This window comes from Dermacentor silvarum, chromosome 1 (assembly GCF_013339745.2).
Source record: "Dermacentor silvarum isolate Dsil-2018 chromosome 1, BIME_Dsil_1.4, whole genome shotgun sequence".
NCBI lineage: Eukaryota > Metazoa > Arthropoda > Arachnida > Ixodida > Ixodidae > Dermacentor > Dermacentor silvarum.
In genome coordinates, this window is record NC_051154.1 from 98503025 (window position 1) to 98522289 (window position 19265).

The window sequence follows — 19265 nt, forward strand, 5'->3', positions numbered from 1 at the left end:
CGTTTTGCTCTCATGAAAATTCATCCGGTCGTGGCCGGGAATAGCTTTCACGACCTTGTCCTCGGCCCCAAACGCCATAACAATTTAACTCATGATAACAACACGATAACAAATGCGAAGGGCATCTTATTATGGGTCATCATAATTACAGAGTAACTAAATATTTGAAGATTGTAAGGTCATCCATGCTACGTCCTTTCATAAAATGAATTGAATAACCTGCTTGAATTAGTTGTACAAGGTAATTATTGGCCACAAGCATTTCAAGAATTAAAAACAATATTTCGAGGTTGCTACCGACACGCTCCACGTCAAACTTCACGTAAAACACGGTAGTGCCTTCAGTGATGCGGTACTCTGTGACAAAACACATCACTCAGAAGCAAAATGGAAGTGATAGAGGTTAGCAGAATGTACAATTTAGCCTAAGCTTAATGTTTGTGCTCTATTCCTTGCTACCACTGCACAGAAATGGCAAAAATAGGTCGCGTCCACGGATGTGGACGTCGTATCTGAAGATGTTAAGCATACTTGCAATGAGCAGGGTGCCTGTGTTCACTACAAAAAGCAAAAGCTCGTGCTTGGTTTGCTGTCGACATAATTTTAACACCACGTAAATATAAGCGAGCAAATACAAACCGCTGAAATTCTGAATTTCAAATGATAACATGTAGCAGGCACATTTTCATGTCCTCACTTCTGTCTATTTTTACGTCAAATTTCAGAAGTATGGCTTCCCTCCGAGGGTTTAAGAAAGGGGGAGCATTACGGGGCAGCGCACTTCAGATTTAAGAAGGCATTATCGTTTACGTACATGCTCAACGGACCAATTCATTAAAACCGTTCGCGCCCCCAAACGCGGGGGCAAGGCCTTTGATGGTGTCATTCACCGTGGTGTGCACCCTACGTCTTAATTAGGAGCCACAGGGTCGCTTTCAATCGAAACTTCTATGCAGGGGGGACATGATACAAACGCCAATTCAGTTAATAGCGTCGCTGTTCTGTCTTCCAAGTTGCTGTGCTTTTTTTAAGATCGCGTTCGACTTATATCAATTGCACCTCTCTAGTATGCGTAGAACACTGATGCTCAGAGAAACACTTATATTCAGCTAGTCACATTCCTTAATGAACATCCAGCAAGTCGTTGCAATGTGCTAGTGCTGAATTTATAGTTACTCTGTCTAATTACTCTCGTGACGCTAGTGTAACTGCAATCAAAACTTACCTCGACCTCCCTGACTTTGAAGTGAAAAGAAAAACAGGACGATTTGCATTATTCCTCAAAATATATTACATCAATAGTCACGCTCAGAACGCGTAGAATGCTGCTCCTCATTACATTTGAGCACCTACTGACCACAACTTCAAAAGCTAACGTCACAAATTCACGTGCAAACCTGAATGCTAACTCATTCGCGCCAACGACAGCGACCAGGTGGAAACGCCTCCCCGTCTCCATTGCGAGCAACCCGGTTCCATCATCACTGAAAACTGCGATCACTACGTTTTGTGCGATCACTACGATCACTACGTGGCATTGAGTGTGTTTCAATAAATAGATAAATAAATAAATACTTGGGTAACGCCGCCCTCTCTTGACCATGTAACTCCAAGAGTGGCTTTTGCACGACTGCCTATCAGCGGCATATTTCTGAAACGAAAGACGCCCAACAATGCATGTGTTCTCTAAACACAACATTGCACTTTTTTGACATGTTTGTCACTTTCTTCCGAGTGTGTATTTTTAATTGCCATAAGCGCAGTTAGAGCGTCGCCGTCGACATACCAAATGTATCACGGTGGAGCCTTAGTTCGTCATGTGCCTGCGTACTTCCGTCAGGAGTCCTCAGTTGATCAACTGCTCCGCATTCATCCCCTTTGTGTCCAGAGTTGTCCGGATAAAATGGCGGAGTTATGATGCAAACTGGTATGGGTTGCGCTTTCGAAGACAAGGACGCAGTAAGGCGCACTCGAAAGCGCAACCCATACCAGTTTGTGGTTCCAACTCTCCCAAGAACCAGGACTCACCTCATCGCTCGCTTTTTTACATGTAAGCGTAACAAAACCTTTTATGCATTGCAGCATAAAAGTAACTGGAACTCTTATTGCATTTCTCCGCATAGTTCAGGAATTGATATCTCGAACTGGTGTTATCTCGAGAATTTGTTCCAAGTGATTCCACTTTGCGAACTCCATGGCTAGAATTTCTAAACTGCAATATGGACCACACGATACTTAGTTAAAAACTTAATTAGTGCATTTTTGTGAATTAGTCGATTCTGCATTTCATTTTTTGGTGCAAGTAATGTCGTACTCTTCGAGCAGACCAGCTCATTAAGTAGAATTGTGGTGTCTGCCACGGGCAACCTTTAAAAATTTTGCTAAGTGTTCGGTGAAACACCAAGTGTACTTTTGTTTTACATTCATACTGTGGCTACATTTTGTTGCAACAACACTTTTCACAGCTTAAGGAAGAGGCTTGCGAAAAAGTCAACACCCCTAGGTCCTCCCGCTGAGCAACCATTTCGCCGCTCTCTTCTAAGCAAGACCGGCAGATATACAGGCCACGAGGTGAGTGCAGCCGGCCACTGTCTTCAGCTTGATTTAAGCACTGAACGTGGTTGGGCACCGATCGATTATGGTGTTTAGATATATGTGTGTGTGCATGTGTTCGTGATCACGCTTGCTGTAGACGAATGGGCTAGAGGCTTCATGAATAGTATGACCTGAGAAATCCTGAGTTGATGGATTCATCGGGTTCACAGTCTCAAAGCATCATTGCGACGTCGTAGAGAGAGACACCGGGAGGGATGGCTACGAATGAATTTGGCCAACTGGTGATCTGTAGCACGCGTGTAAATCGAAGTATACGATATTTTTTAATTTTCTTTTCTTTTTTCTCGCGTTTTGCTCTCATGAAAATTCATCCGGTCGTGGCCGGGAATAGCTTTCACGACCTTGTCCTCGGCCCCAAACGCCATAACAATTTAACTCATGATAACAACACGATAACAAATGCGAAGGGCATCTTATTATGGGTCATCATAATTACAGAGTAACTAAATATTTGAAGATTGTAAGGTCATCCATGCTACGTCCTTTCATAAAATGAATTGAATAACCTGCTTGAATTAGTTGTACAAGGTAATTATTGGCCACAAGCATTTCAAGAATTAAAAACAATATTTCGAGGTTGCTACCGACACGCTCCACGTCAAACTTCACGTAAAACACGGTAGTGCCTTCAGTGATGCGGTACTCTGTGACAAAACACATCACTCAGAAGCAAAATGGAAGTGATAGAGGTTAGCAGAATGTACAATTTAGCCTAAGCTTAATGTTTGTGCTCTATTCCTTGCTACCACTGCACAGAAATGGCAAAAATAGGTCGCGTCCACGGATGTGGACGTCGTATCTGAAGATGTTAAGCATACTTGCAATGAGCAGGGTGCCTGTGTTCACTACAAAAAGCAAAAGCTCGTGCTTGGTTTGCTGCCGACATAATTTTAACACCACGTAAATATAAGCGAGCAAATACAAACCGCTGAAATTCTGAATTTCAAATGATAACATGTAGCAGGCACATATTCATGTCCTCACTTTTGTCTATTTTTACGTCAAATTTCAGAAGTATGGCTTCCCTCCGAGGGTTTAAGAAAGGGGGAGCATTACGGGGCAGCGCACTTCAGATTTAAGAAGGCATTATCGTTTACGTACATGCTCAACGGACCAATTCATTAAAACCGTTCGCGCCCCCAAACGCGGGGGCAAGGCCTTTGATGGTGTCATTCACCGTGGTGTGCACCCTACGTCTTAATTAGGAGCCACAGGGTCGCTTTCAATCGAAACTTCTATGCAGGGGGGACATGATACAAACGCCAATTCAGTTAATAGCGTCGCTGTTCTGTCTTCCAAGTTGCTGTGCTTTTTTTAAGATCGCGTTCGACTTATATCAATTGCACCTCTCTAGTATGCGTAGAACACTGATGCTCAGAGAAACACTTATATTCAGCTAGTCACATTCCTTAATGAACATCCAGCAAGTCGTTGCAATGTGCTAGTGCTGAATTTATAGTTACTCTGTCTAATTACTCTCGTGGCGCTAGTGTAACTGCAATCAAAACTTACCTCGACCTCCCTGACTTTGAAGTGAAAAGAAAAACAGGACGATTTGCATTATTCCTCAAAATATATTACATCAATAGTCACGCTCAGAACGCGTAGAATGCTGCTCCTCATTACATTTGAGCACCTACTGACCACAACTTCAAAAGCTAACGTCACAAATTCACGTGCAAACCTGAATGCTAACTCATTCGCGCCAACGACAGCGACCAGGTGGAAACGCCTCCCCGTCTCCATTGCGAGCAACCCGGTTCCATCATCACTGAAAACTGCGATCACTACGTTTTGTGCGATCACTACGATCACTACGTGGCATTGAGTGTGTTTCAATAAATAGATAAATAAATAAATACTTGGGTAACGCCGCCCTCTCTTGACCATGTAACTCCAAGAGTGGCTTTTGCACGACTGCCTATCAGCGGCATAATTCTGAAACGGAAGACGCCCAACAATGCATGTGTTCTCTAAACACAACATTGCACTTTTTTGACATGTTTGTCACTTTCTTCCGAGTGTGTATTTTTAATTGCCATAAGCGCAGTTAGAGCGTCGCCGTCGACATACCAAATGTATCACGGTGGAGCCTTAGTTCGTCATGCGCCTGCGTACTTCCGTCAGGAGTCCTCAGTTGATCAACTGCTCCGCATTCATCCCCTTTGTGTCCAGAGTTGTCCGGATAAAATGGCGGAGTTATGATGCAAACTGGTATGGGTTGCGCTTTCGAAGACAAGGACGCAGTAAGGCGCACTCGAAAGCGCAACCCATACCAGTTTGTGGTTCCAACTCTCCCAAGAACCAGGACTCACCTCATCGCTCGCTTTTTTACATGTAAGCGTAACAAAACCTTTTATGCATTGCAGCATAAAAGTAACTGGAACTCTTATTGCATTTCTCCGCATAGTTCAGGAATTGATATCTCTAACTGGTGTTATCTCGAGAATTTGTTCCAAGTGATTCCACTTTGCGAACTCCATGGCTAGAATTTCTAAACTGCAATATGGACCACACGATACTTAGTTAAAAACTTAATTAGTGCATTTTTGTGAATTAGTCGATTCTGCATTTCAATTTTTTGGTGCAAGTAATGTCTTACTCTTCGAGCAGACCAGCTCATTAAGTAGAATTGTGGTGTCTGCCACGGGCAACCTTTAAAAATTTTGCTAAGTGTTCGGTGAAACACCAGGTGTACTTTTGTTTTACATTCATACTGTGGCTACATTTTGTTGCAACAACACTTTTCACAGCTTAAGGAAGACGCTTGTGAGAAAGTCAACACCCCTAGGTCCTCCCGCCGAGTAACCATTTCGCCGCTCTCTTCTAAGCAAGACCGGCAGATATACAGGCCACGAGGTGAGTGCAGCCGGCCACTGTCTTCAGCTTGATTTAAGCAATGAACGTGGTTGGGCACTGTTCGATTATGGTGTTTAGATATATGTGTGTGCGCATGTGTTCGTGATCACGCTTGCTGTAGACAAGTGGGCTAGAGGCTTCATGAATAGTATGACCTGAGAAATCCTGAGCTGATTGTTTCATCGGGTTCACAGTCTCAATAAATCATTGTGACGTCGTAGAGAGTGACGCCGGAGGGGGGGGGGGTGATGGCTATGAATGAATTTGGCCACCTGGGACCTGGGGATCTGTAACATGCGCCGTAATCAAAGTATACAATATCGTTTACTTTTCTTTCCTTTTTCTCGCGTTTTTTTCCCATAAAAATTCAGACGGTCATGGCCGGTGATCGCATAAGCGCAGTGAGAGCGTCGCCGTCGACATACCAAATGTATCACTGTGGAGCCTTAGTTCGTCATGTGCCTGCGTACTTCCGTCAGGAGTCCTCAGTTGATCAACTGCTCCGCATTCATCCCCTTTGTGTCCAGAGTTGTCCGGATAAAATGGCGGAGTTATGATGCAAACTGGTATGGGTTGCGCTTTCGAAGACAAGGACGCAGTAAGGCGCACTCGAAAGCGCAACCCATACCAGTTTGTGGTTCCAACTCTCCCAAGAACCAGGACTCACCTCATCGCTCGCTTTTTTACATGTAAGCGTAACAAAACCTTTTATGCATTGCAGCATAAAAGTAACTGGAACTCTTATTGCATTTCTCCGCATAGTTCAGGAAATGATATCTCTAACTGGTGTTATCTCGAGAATTTGTTCCAAGTGATTCCACTTTGCGAACTCCATGGCTAGAATTTCTAAACTGCAATATGGACCACACGATACTTAGTTAAAAACCTAATTTGTGCATTTTTGTGAATTAGTCGATTCTGCATTTCAATTTTTTGGTGCAAGTAATGTCGTACTCTTCGAGCAGACCAGCTCATTAAGTAGAATTGGGGTGTCTGGCACGGGCAACCTTTAAAAATTTTGCTAAGTGTTCGGTGAAACACCAAGTGTACTTTTGTTTTACATTCATACTGTGGCTACATTTTGTTGCAACAACACTTTTCACAGCTTAAGGAAGACGCTTGCGAGAAAGTCAACACCCCTAGGTCCTCCCGCTGAGCAACCATTTCGTCGCTCTCTTCTAAGCAAGACCGGCAGATATACAGGCCACGAGGTGAGTGCAGCCGGCCACTGTCTTCAGCTTGATTTAAGCACTGAACGTGGTTGGGCACTGTTCGATTATGGTGTTTAGATATATGTGTGTGCGCATGTGTTCGTGATCACGCTTGCTGTAGACAAGTGGGCTAGAGGCTTCATGAATAGTACGACCTGAAAAATCCTGAGTTGATGGTTTCATCGGGTTCACAGTCTCAATAAATCATTGTGACGTCGTAGAGAGTGACGCCGGTGGGGGAGGGGGGTGATGGCTATGAATGAATTTGGCCACCTGGGACCTGGGGATCTGTAACATGCGCCGTAATCAAAGTATACAATATCGTTTACTTTTCTTTCCTTTTTCTCGCGTTTTTTTCCCATAAAAATTCAGATAGTCATGGCCGGTGATCGCTTTCACGACCTCGTGCTTGGCCGCAAACGCCATAAAAACTTAACTGCCATGCTGGGTGAGAAACGTTGAGCACAGCATTGACAACATACGAAACTATGCTTCGTCTCCCGAAGGCGTTTAGTGGTACGAAAACCATAGTGCTACCAATAGTGCATATTGGCACAATTTACAACGCTGCGCGGTTTCATGATTATGAAAAGAGGAAATAAAAAACAGTTTTTGCCATTCTCTTTCTATCTTCTTTTCATCATACCGCCTCTCAGTTGCTTTTTTCCATAGCAATGATTTTTATTTTTACCTTGAAACGCTCCCAAGGATGGATGATGCTAACAGACGTATTTCCAATGACTTCATCTAAATTCCTTTTTGACACTTCAGGGAACAGTTTATCGTCTAGAAGTTTGTCATTACACTTCCACAATTCCCAGTTAAATCATTCCTTCACTTTTGTTCCTATTGTAAACGTGACCAAGCTGTTATGGCTGAATGAAAGAATTTTCACAGCGTAGTCACGGCACAGTGGAAATAGTTTGGCTGTTACGTGGGCTCTGTCCAGCCTGGCGTGCCTACTACATTGTAATGCGTATACGTCGTGAAATTACGATGTTAGCAATATCTTCTAGTTCGTGTTCATTACCTGTATAGTTTAAAACCATAGCACTGTAATCACGAAAAAGCTGCTGTCTTGCCATATCTTCAGGAGCACATACGCAACTAAAATCCCCAAGGAAAATGATTATTTTGCTACAGGAAAGAAACCTGCCCGCACTTTCAAAAATTATTTTCCGATTTTTCTCTATATTCGAAACATAAACACAAATCAATCGCCAGCTTGCATTACAAAACAGAAAAATATCAGACGAACAGCCTCCCCATGTCATCAACATGTACGCTGTTTTCTTGTATGCCTACAGACTTCATCAAAAGAAGTGAGCATCCGCCGGACCTACTCATAGGGTGGGATACGCAGACATTGTATCGAGGGCGTAAAATTGAAACCATGCTCTTCTGTCTCAACTTTAGTCTCTTGTATAGCGGCAATATAAACATCGCTTTCAAGAAACAGGAGGCTCAGAAGACATTGCTGCCTTCTGGATGCTAATCCTCTCATGTTATGTGTTACAATACGTATAGGGTTCTGTAGTTCGTAAGCCATTTTTACTTTTTGTCAAAAGGAGCAGATGAACCGCATCGCACGAAAACCGCAAGCGAGTCACGTGTACATAACAAGCGCGACCTATCACTTATATTTCTCATTCGAAGATGCACTCGCATGCTGCCTATCTCTTCCATCCACGGATTTCAACCGCACGTTTCCATTCTTCGTTGCCGTGATGTCACCGTGACCGCACACCTGAATCGCTGCACTTCTAGGGCGGCTTGGCCGCCGAGCGCGGGTCGTCCAGTATGGACGGCCGCGGCTTGATAGAGGGTCTGGATGATTTGGAAGGTCGCGGTCTTCACCACAAATATTGCCGTCGATTGTTTTTCCACCATCATTGGTCTGGTCTCGCAGTCGCTTGCCTGCATGGGTGCTATTTGCGCTGTCAGCATCTGCTATGCTTTCCTTTGGCTCGAACACAGGTGCCGGATCTTCGATGGGTGTATGGTGTACGTACGTCCCCCAAAGTGGTTGCCTTGTCGCATGTCTTTTCTTGCGCCGCTGCCAAGGAGGCGGAGACGATTTCCCTCCAGCATCCAGTTAACTGACCTCGGAAGACCCTGGCGTTGCCATGCACAAGTGGGTCACCTGCGTTGTTAGTTGCGTCTTCTGCGTCCGCTTCATCCAATAAATTCTCTGCTAGATGTTCACCAGCATCTATACCGGTGACGTTGGCATATGTCGGCGTGCTGTCCTTCTCGTCGTGGCCGAACTTGTGGCAGACATTGCCCTGAGGAACTCGACATTCTCACCGAATGGCCCCTGCCACCGCAGTGTAGGCACAGTGGTGGTATCCCGGCCATGACTAGCGCCTGCTCACGGGTACACTTACTTGATGAGGCAATTCATCCCGCTTGAGTGCTGCCTTTATCAGTCACTCCATGCACCCGGCAACGCTCGCTGCTGATGTCCGTTATATGTCCGTACGCTGCAAAAGCACGCCTAACGTCTTCGTCCAGCACGTTATGAAGAAGCCAATTAACTTTCATTCTCACGTCTTGGTTCGCGGGGTCAACAATGACGCACCTGCAGTCTTTTCCGTTCAGCTCACCCACGTCGATTACTTTTTTGACAGCCTTCTCGTTCTTGAAAGTAACAGCCCACACGTGGCTCATTCGATATGCCCCCAAGGCAACAACCTCGGGGACCAACATGGACTAGCCAACGCATCGCGGAAATCTTCCACTCAGTAGGGGCGGGCCCAAATGTCGGCGTGCAGAAACACTGATTTTGACAAATTTTCCTGTTGGCAAGCTTGGCAGAATCATCTCGGTAGTTCTTTTCCTGTTCTTCCGTTGCAAAAAAAACCTGTTTCCGCGGCAAGTCATTGCCGCAAGAGCCGCTCCGTTGGAGCCCATGAAAACACGACCTTTCACTTCAGTAACCAGAAGTGTAATCTGAGCTATAACCATGGCTATGTCAGCTGGTATACCCCCCAGGTAAACGGGAATTGCATTACGAGCGCCAGCTTCTCCCCTGGTGCTTGGTAGGCAATGCTTCTGAGAAAAAAAATTGAAAAAATTAAGCCTGCTGTTATGGCAACTGTTTTGCTGATGCGCGAGGGGGAATCGGCTATCCCGCTGATCTGCAATGTGCTTGACGAGAGTGCGATTTTCTCGGCAGACGAAAGAGGAAACTTACCCGAGTTCCGTTTGCTGCTACAGTCTGCATTACTCTAACGGCTGTCATTTTCAGCCTCTTTTTTTTTTAATGACAATCCCCTTTTGCGGGTGTGGTTCTTGTATTGACTAATTGCCAGCAGCAAATCTGTGTTTGCTAAAATTTTACCCGATTTCATTATGATAAGTGAGCCAGCATGCCATAGCGCATAGCTACTGCGTTTCGGCAGGAGAATAACAGGCAGTGAAATGTGCTTTATTTTGCAAATTTATTAACAACACATTTGTGCAGCAAGACATACAATACACAAAAGAATAAATATTGCAGTCCTGAGTATCTCGCATCTACAGTACAAATATCACATTCTATAGGTGCATATACATAAAGCTTCTTACAATTTCTGAATAGCAAGTCATGTTTTTTGACTTCGCATGAGACACTCTTACCAATGCAAATCGTTTGTCGCAGCAGTTATCTGTGATTACTCATGCAAAAAAATATCATTAAGCGAGACCGGTTGAAAGACTGAAGGCAGCACATTTCGCATGCCCAAACACAGACGTGGTGGAGTTATCCGTGCTGGAACTGTGTGTGGTCTGGAAAAAAGTGGACGTAATATAAGTTTTATGCTTACACATAACGCAGTTGCAGGGACAAATTTCAGCACTCTTTCCACAAAACAGTGCTTTCAATTCGTGTAAGTCAACTCTTATTATATTTTGTTCAGGGATACTTGCTTAAAATATGACACAAAAAATTCAGGCAAGTTTGCACTCGGTCGCGCAGAGCTTACGCGCAGCGAAGCTTACTGGCTGCTACTGTTAGGTATGAACTTGGTTGCTGCTAGGTCTTAACTTGGTTTTACTTAACTAGGCATGTAGGAAGGTATTCTCGAGCGGTCATTTTCGGAGGTACCTTCCCTTTCGCAACATTTCGTGTGACTAGCGCTGGACGCGTGGGCCCCTTACGAGCGACAGCGCTCCTGGCATGCCACAAACGCAAGCAGGCTAACCAAGGTTGGCACAGTGCCAAGAACGCAGCTGCTTGCCGACGCCGAACGCGCGTTAGAGGCTAGCCGCTCGATATCAATCGACCAGCTTTGCTGTGTCTTGAGCATTGCACGGCCTAGTGCAAGCTTTCGCCTTTTTTTTTTTTTTTTTTTTTTTCTCCTGGCTAAGCGCGCCGCAGAGAGAAGAGAGACAGGGGTCGGGAAGGCAGGGAGCTGGCGAGGTGGAGGCGCATGCGGTCTCCTGCTCCTCCTCCTCTAGGTTTTCGTGGCTACCACGGCTACGCACCACAAATTACGGCTGGCTTAAGCTCGCTGTTAAAATTTAACAATCCAAATTCTTATTTTAACTGCTACTATATTGAAATAACAGGTTTGGTATTCTGCTTTCTCGATAGCTAGCTGTCTGAAAGCACTGATCAGTTTCTTACAGCTAAATTATATTGATCACTGAATTTCCTATTCACTTGTCAATAAGGCACTGACGGATTAGTTTGTTCAACCTTTTTGTATATTCCTTGTCTTCCTAGTTCTGCAGAATGTCTATTACTGGAAGACGATCTTCCAAAAGTTGTAAGCCACTGCATGGTCAACAGTCTATGAGCATTTCCTGCTATAGAAGAATTTGTTTTGCACAGAGGGAGCAATACTTTGCGGGAACACCGTAAGCACCTTCGTACGCATTGCGCGCCAGCACAACTTGACCCGAAGGTAAATTCGTTCGTTCTGAACAAAATATGCTCGCCTGCTTAGTTATCAGTTGTGCGAACATTGCACATTGAACCGAGAACATCGCTTATCGCAGATGAATATTCTACAAAAAAGAACAGACAAGCATGCGTTTTTTTTTTTTTCAACTTTTTTTTTTTTTCGCGACACATTTCGCTGTGCAATGTAAAATGCACCCCGCGCCGTAGCACAAGCGTGAAGAAAACTGCACTCGCAGTGCTTTTTGCACTAACACAGTGCTCCTTCAATTGGTTTCCACGCCTTGTGAAGCTCTAGGTGACTTGCAATGTCTAACCTAGAACAGGCAAGTCTCTAACTTAACCCCTTTGTCCGTGCAGCAAGCATTCAAGGATCTTCAGCAAAGTTATCAGTTTATCCCTAGCGAACAGCAGTCGCCAAGATATCACGAAACGCAATTTCCGTCAGCGTGTCAACTAGCACTCACTTGTCTCTGAAGCTGCTATCGATAGGCAACTTCAATGTATTTACACACCACAGAGAAATATACCGCGTACGCAATACCCTTCATTTCGTCTTAAAGCCGTTTCGATAAGGTTAGCGGCTATTCGCTATAACAACTGCATAAAAAGCGTGCTTACCTTTGATTTTCATGGAAGCGGAAAAAAGTGGCCCTGCTGGCCGTTCCCGGCGCCGTCGTCGTCGCCGTGAGGTTCCGTATTAAGTCCAACGGCGAGAAAACCGTCACCGCGCGCCGTACGCTGTTGCGCGAGTAGAAGCGTGCGAGGGTGAGCCGGCAACCGCAGCTTATTGCGCACGCGAGAGAGGAAGGCAGCCGGAAGCGCCCGGTCTTCGTTTGCTCGCGGGGCACGGGGGGGAGGCGACGGAGATGGTGGCAGTGGGGGGGGGGGGGGTTCGCTCTTGCGGCTGCTGCTGACGGAGCTGCCGCGCGGGCACCGTATCTTGAAGGCGATCTGCTATGAAGGCGAAGGGTGCGCCCGCGGGGCCTCATCTTCAAAACGGTCTGTGATGGGTACAAAGTACGCACGCCGAGTGCCGGTAGCTTCCGAAGTTCGTATGCGCTGTGCCTTCGACGTTCGCGTTGAAGCGAGACGAAAGGCAGCGCGAAGGTCCAACTCCAGCGTTTTGACGAGTTTCCGTGGTCATCGAGCGAGATGTGTCTATGTTTACCTGTGCGCGCGTGACACCGTGCTTGTTTATTTAGTTAGTAAGCAAATATTTACAACTTTATACGGCCGATGAAACTACTATCCTTACTTCGTATAGCTGTCTACCAATTTGCTATCGCAATTTGCTTCGCCTTTCGGGCGAAACTGCGACTTTTTTCCTACATCGCTGGAGCCACCGGCGGATACAGAAACAAAAGGTTGCAGCGCACATAAGAAGGCAAAGGCGTGCATGTGTGCAGAGGTGCAGAGAGCGTCAGGAGCAGACGAACGGAATGGCAGCCGAAGCGATAAGAGCGAAAGTGCCGCCCTTTGGCACAAGTGAACGACTAAATTAAGGTTTAGCATGCTAAAAAAAAGCCAAAAACACATTTTATTTCTACATATAAAACGACTTTGCTTTATTGCTACATAGGTTGAAAAGATAGAGCCACATATGCAAAGGTTACTGAATTTTCTTTTGACTACCAGTGTCATGGCGACACTTTATTGCCAATACCGAAACTAGCCCCACTGTCCACCGCCTGCTATAGAGTGCCCAGCGAGATGTGCATGCCTATAATTGCTATCAAAATAAACGAAAAAAACAAACAATAACAACGTCGAGAAGGCGGCACCCAGGTTTGAACCGGGGACCTCTTGATCTGCAGTCGAATGCTGTACCATTGAGAAATATTTAGCGTGCACAATAGACAAGGACACAGTAAAGGTAGACACAGGAGCGCTTACTCACAACTGTTCATTTTCGAAAAGACAGAAGATAAATGCACCAGCTATCTGCACTGAGCATGTGCAAAACGAGTCATCTGTATATACAGAAACAGATTAGAAAGGTTCAAGCAGTATTCAAGAATCCAAATTCTTTGTCAGTGATTGCAACCAATGGTTGACTGATGCATTTTTCAGCACACCTTTTAATATGGAATGCTTCTGTTATTTCACGTGTTTGTTTGTTTTGTCTGAAAACAAAATATCAGGGTCAAAAAATACCGGATCACAAAGACATAGCTTGCAGTGATTAGACAAGTGCGAATGATTTTCTTTTCCGAGAGAGAGTTAATGTGCTTTTAGAGGGGTGTTTATGCACCGACCACTTTGTCCTATGTACATGTTGCCCACAAGTTAACGGAAATCGGTACAGAACACCTATTCTGCATTTTGTGAATTTTTCATCTTCTTTAAAACTGCAGCTGCATTTTCTTTGCCTGTTGTCAAACTTTTTTTGAAATAGCTTGGCACAGTTTTTGAACCTTGTTAGGAGCGCTGAAAACCACTTCAACGCCATACCCGCTGGCACATTTGTTAGCCCATGGGAAAAATAATGGACCTAAGGCACAACCGCAAGGCGCTTCCTCTCCGCGCTATGCCTGTTCCTTGATTCTGTGGGTTATACATCCTTTACTATCTTAATTACTTTCTCTACATGCCAATAATGTGTTCCGAGAATCACGCTGAAGTTAGCCTTGTTACTAGCTGTTTGGCAAAGTTTTCTTTCATCCGGTGGCAACAAGATTTAACCAAAGCCGCCCGAAGGCACGACGCTGCAATTCTGCTTTTTTACAGTCTTTGAATGTCCTGATTTGTCAGCTTTGCCAAGCAGGTAACAAGGCTAGCTTAAATGTCAACCACATGTCAACCACACTTTGGCTAACATTGTACTGTAGCGGCAGCAGCATCGTCGTCGCATGAGAATTACGTAGAAGCTAGCGTCTACACGAGGCACGAGCGGCTGGCATGCTCCGGCACGGGCTAGCGTTCCGAAAGAGATTAAAGATGCTACGCTAAGAGATCAAGTGTCGGTTTTTCCACTAGAGCCCCGAGACTTTACCGGTCTACGTGGTCGCTCGTCGCCACAGTTTGGTGACCTCGGACGTGATACTGCCATACGCTCCTGTGGTAGAGACAATCATGGACCAGACCAACGCTACGAGAACTCAAGGCCAGAACCCTTCCGACAACGGCGGTGAGCCTTCGTGTTCAGCCATCGCCATCCGCCTCCCACAGTACTGGGACCAGCATCCCTCGGCGTGGTTTCTTCAGGCCGAATCTCGATTTCAAGTCGCTGGTATCCGCTCTCAAGTATCCGCTCTCAAGCTGGTATTCGCCGTTGCAGCGCTCTCGCCCGCCGCCATTGACGAAGTAGCATATTTTTTTAACGCCCCATTGTCTACCGCCACCTATGACGTATGATCTCAAGGCAGCCCTACTACAGCGCACAGCAGCTTCACAGCATTCTCGCATCCCGCCGCTTTTGTCCACTAAAGAACTCGGCGACCAACGCCCTAGTCAACTTCTTCGCCAAATGAGACAGCTGCTTGGAAACAACGCGAGATCCATCGACGACGCGCTGTTGCACGAATTGTTTTTGCAACGACTCCCGGCTAACGTGCAAGTGGACCTGGCGACAGCCTCTACCATGAATCTTACCGGACTTGCTGCTTTGGCCGACAAAGTCATGGAAGTAGCCACCCCAACCATCGCAGCCACGACATCGTCTCCGGGTGACAATATAACCGCCCTGCAAACTCTTCCCTGTTCTTCAGCAGCGCAATCTACGCTCGACTCCTTGTGTGAGCACCTGGAACGCATCATCTGTGGAGCGGAACATCGCCGGACGTCATCTCTTCGGCCACGCAGCCGTAGTTCCAGCAAATCAAGACGCACTGGCACCCCTGATGAAACATCAAGTACAACGTCTGGCGTTTGCTACTACCACCGCCGTTTTGGAAACGATGCTCTTCACTGTTGGCGTCCCTGCGCTTGGCAGGAAAACAGGCCGGCCGACCGACCTCTAACGGTGACGAGTGGCCCAGCCCAACACATAAGTCGCCTTTTCTGCATGACGGACAGAGTTACGGGACAACGGTTCTTAGTCGACACAGGAGCTGACGTCGGCATTCTGCCCGCTCACCACTCCGACCGAAAAGCGACACCTGTGTCGTTTTTGCAAGCCGTCAACGGCTCCAGGATTCCAGTTTTCTCGTCACGCTCCGTCATGCTAAACCTTGGCCTTCGACGAGCATTCCGCTGGATTTTCCTGGTTGCAGACGTCTGTCGTGCACTCATTGGAGCAGACTTCTTGCACAACTACAGACTCCTTGTCGACGTCCAACGACGATGTCTCATGGACTCCGCGTGACCCAGCTATCCATTCCCGGCGTCCCATCATCAGGCACATCGCCGATTGCGCCTATTTCTGCCATGTTGAACGAACCTTTTGCCGCGCTCCTACGCGAGTTTCCCACCTTGACGCGCCTGCCGAACTGGACGAAACCGGTGCAACATGACATGTGCCATCACATCGTCACTTCCGGCCCACAAGTCTATTTCCGACCCCGGCGTTTGTCCCCGGAGAAACTCGATCAACATCGCTCGTGTGGAGTTCGAACACATGCTGCAACTTGGCATCATCCACCCTTCCTTCAGTAATTGGGCATCACCACTTCACATGGTACCTAAGAAATACCCTCTCCCGAACATTTAGGACTTCACGGTAGCATTGCATCGTGCGGCGATCTTTTCTAAGATCGATCTCGTTCGCGCCTATCATCAACTACCGGTCGCTGAGGAAGACATTCCCAAGACCGCCATCACCACACCCTTCGGTCTTCTTGAATTTCTCCGCATGCCTTTCGGCTTACGGAACGCGGGCCAGTCCTCACAGCGTTTCACCGATTCCGGTACCCGAGGCCTGCGTTTCGTTTTTGCATACATTGACGACCTTCTCGTCGCAAGCTCATCCGCAGAAGAACATCTTCACCACTTGCGGTTGTTGTTCTCACGCCTTGCCAGTAAAGGAATTGTCATCAATGCCGCCAAGAGCGAATTCGGTCAACCAGAGCTCGAATTCCTCAGTCATATCGTCGACGCTAACGGCATTCGACCACTTTCGTCCAAGATTCGCGTCATGGAAGACCTTCCCCAACCGACCGCACTCACCAAGTTTCGCCAATTTCTCAGATTCGACAATTTCTCCCGCCGATTCATTCCCGATTGCGCACGACTTATGGATCCGCTAGACACTTTGCTGGTAAACAAATGTAAACAAGTGCTTCAGTGGACTGAAGAGGCCACCGACGCTTTCACAAGAGTCAAGTCTGCCCTCGCCGACGCCACACTGCTCAGACACCCAAAGCCAGACGCGCCCCCTGCCATCATGACCGACGCTTCAAATACCAGTGTTGGTGCCATTCTGCAGCAATTCATCGACAATGCGTGGCATCCACTTTCCTTTTTCTCCAAGAAACTGAAGCCTGCGCAGTCCCGCTACAGCGTGTTCAGCCGTGAATTACTCGTAGTTTACCTGGCTATCAGACATTTTCGCCATTTCCTAGAAGGCCATCCATTTACTAGCTGTATTGACATACCACAAGCCCCTTGTGCACGCAATGAATCGTTCGGCGTCCTGCTACTCGACCCGCGAGAGTGGACACCTTTCCTACATCTCCGAGTTTACAACAACGTTCCACCACGTCAAGGGCACTGATAACGTTCCAGCCGATGTTCAGAGTCGTGTCAATGCCGTTTCCACGCTGACGTCGGAGCCTTTCATCATCGATGTTGACTTGCTCGCCAGTCAACAGCGTGACGACACCGAACTTTGTACACTCCCGAATTCGTCAATGCCCCTGAAATTGGAGGACGTTCTGACTCCAGATGGTACGTCCTTCGTCTGCGACACTTCTACCGACACACCTAGACCACACATTCTGGCATCCCTTCGCAGACGTCTATTCGAAACTGTGCACAACCTGTCGCATCCTGGCATACGCGCGATACAGAAGCTTCTTTCCACTCGTTTCGTTTGGCTTCGGCTAAACGCACAAGTTCGCGACTGGGTTTGCTGCTGTTTGTCGTGTTAACGCTCCAAGATCCAGCGTCACCCCATTCCGCCTGCCAAGTCTTTTCTTCCAGCGGATGCTCGTTTTGATACCATACACCTGGACCTCGTCGGCCCTCTGGTACCTTCGAAAGGTTACTGCTACATACTGACATGCATCGACCGCTATACACGGTGGCCAGATGCTACACATATATCTGACATCTCAGCGCCCACTGTTGCAGCAGCTTTCATGTCTACATGGATTGCAAGGTTCGGCTGCCTATCCACAATAGTCACCGATAGTGGTCGGCAGTTTGACTCAGCACTCTTGAACGAGCTACTCAAACTACTTGGAACGACACGTTTTCGCACGACTGCTTACCACCCGCAGTCCAATGGACTTGTTGAACATTTTCACAGCTCAAGGCCTCCCTTATGGCACATGAATCGCCGGAGAAGTGGGTTCTACATTTGCCTCTCATTTTACTTGGCATCAGAGCCGCACTCAAGAGCGACCTAGGTTGATCCTGTGCTGAGCTCGTCTATGGCACTCACCTACGCCTTCCATGCGATTTCTTTGTCGCCACCAGCAAAACACCTATGCCATCACCTGTCGACTACGTTGCCGAACTGCAAGCTTTCTTCAGCCAGATGCGCCCCGTGGCTACACGTTCACAAGAAGCAAGGTCTCCGTACGTTTCTCCCGCACTCACCTCTGCTACCCACGTTTTCGTTTGTAACTGTGCCGTGCGGAAGCCTTTGCGGCCACACTAGTCCGGGCCATATTGTGTTCTTGAGCGTCATCCAGCGATTTTTGTTGTGAATGTCAACGGCCGTTCAGACACAATTGCCCTGCAACGTCTCAAATCCGCCTACATTGAAGCACCCGCGCCATCGGCCCCACCAATGTGCAACGCAACCCTGCTGCATCCATCGACGCCGCCTCCGTCCGCGACACCCAAGACCACGTCACGTGAACTTTTCATCGTTCATTGAACTTTCCTCCTCTCTAGGGGGGGGGGAGCCCTCTGTAGCGGCAGCAGCATCGGCGTCGCATGAAAATTACGTAGACGCTCGCATCCAGACGAGGAACGAGCAGCTAGCACGCACCGGCATGGGCTAGCGTTCCGAAGGAGATTTAAAAAAATGACGCAGTTTCGCCGATTGCATCGATTGCGATAGCACATTAGTAGAGAGCTATTCGGAGTAGGGATAGTGGTTTTATCGGCTGCATAAACTTGGACACATTCGCTTACTAACTGATTTAACAATCATGGTGTCAGCGCACACAACCAAACATGAATAGATCACACTGAATGACCGCAGACGACGACTGTCAAAACGCTGGTAGCAAGCGCAGCCGCCAGGGCGAAGGCTCGCGCGGTCTATCGCTTCAACGGAAACTGAGCGGCGAATGCATACAAAGGTCAGAGCCGTGTGGATAAAAGAGACGGTGCGACCGCCAACGCAGGGCAAAGTGCAGAGGAGTTGTGCACAGGAGAAGTTGTTGGCAGAGGAGAAGCTGCCCCCCCCCCCCCCCCACCTCCCCTCCTTCCCGCGTTGCCTTCCTGCTTTTTTCGTGCTTTCGCGTGGGAGATTGAGTGGCAAGATACGCCTTTGGTGCCGGAGCACAGCGCCGCCCCGCCTCTCTCCCTCCCATACACCCTCGGCCATTCGCGCAACGGTCGCGTTTGCTTACCGC

The 19265-nt window shown here is 47.3% G+C and overlaps 2 protein-coding genes across 6 annotated transcripts in view; one reads left to right on the forward strand and one right to left on the reverse strand.

Annotated features, from left to right (window-relative positions):
• Window positions 1–19265, reverse strand: part of LOC125944697 (xaa-Arg dipeptidase-like) — a 208911-nt gene that overhangs the window by 76699 nt on the left and 112947 nt on the right. The window lies entirely within an intron of this gene.
• The window catches only part of LOC119433349 (uncharacterized), a 340855-nt gene that overhangs the window by 9247 nt on the left and 312343 nt on the right, over window positions 1–19265 (forward strand). For 2 of the 5 annotated variants that reach the window (XR_007468136.1, XR_007468135.1), the window contains one exon: window positions 6581–6686. The gene's annotated coding sequence lies outside the window, so the exon portion shown is untranslated. Of the gene's footprint in view, window positions 1–2465; window positions 2572–5369; window positions 5476–6580; window positions 6687–19265 lie in introns of all 5 variants that reach the window. The other 3 variants (XR_005188353.2, XR_007468134.1, XM_049671535.1) reach the window with 3 other exon arrangements.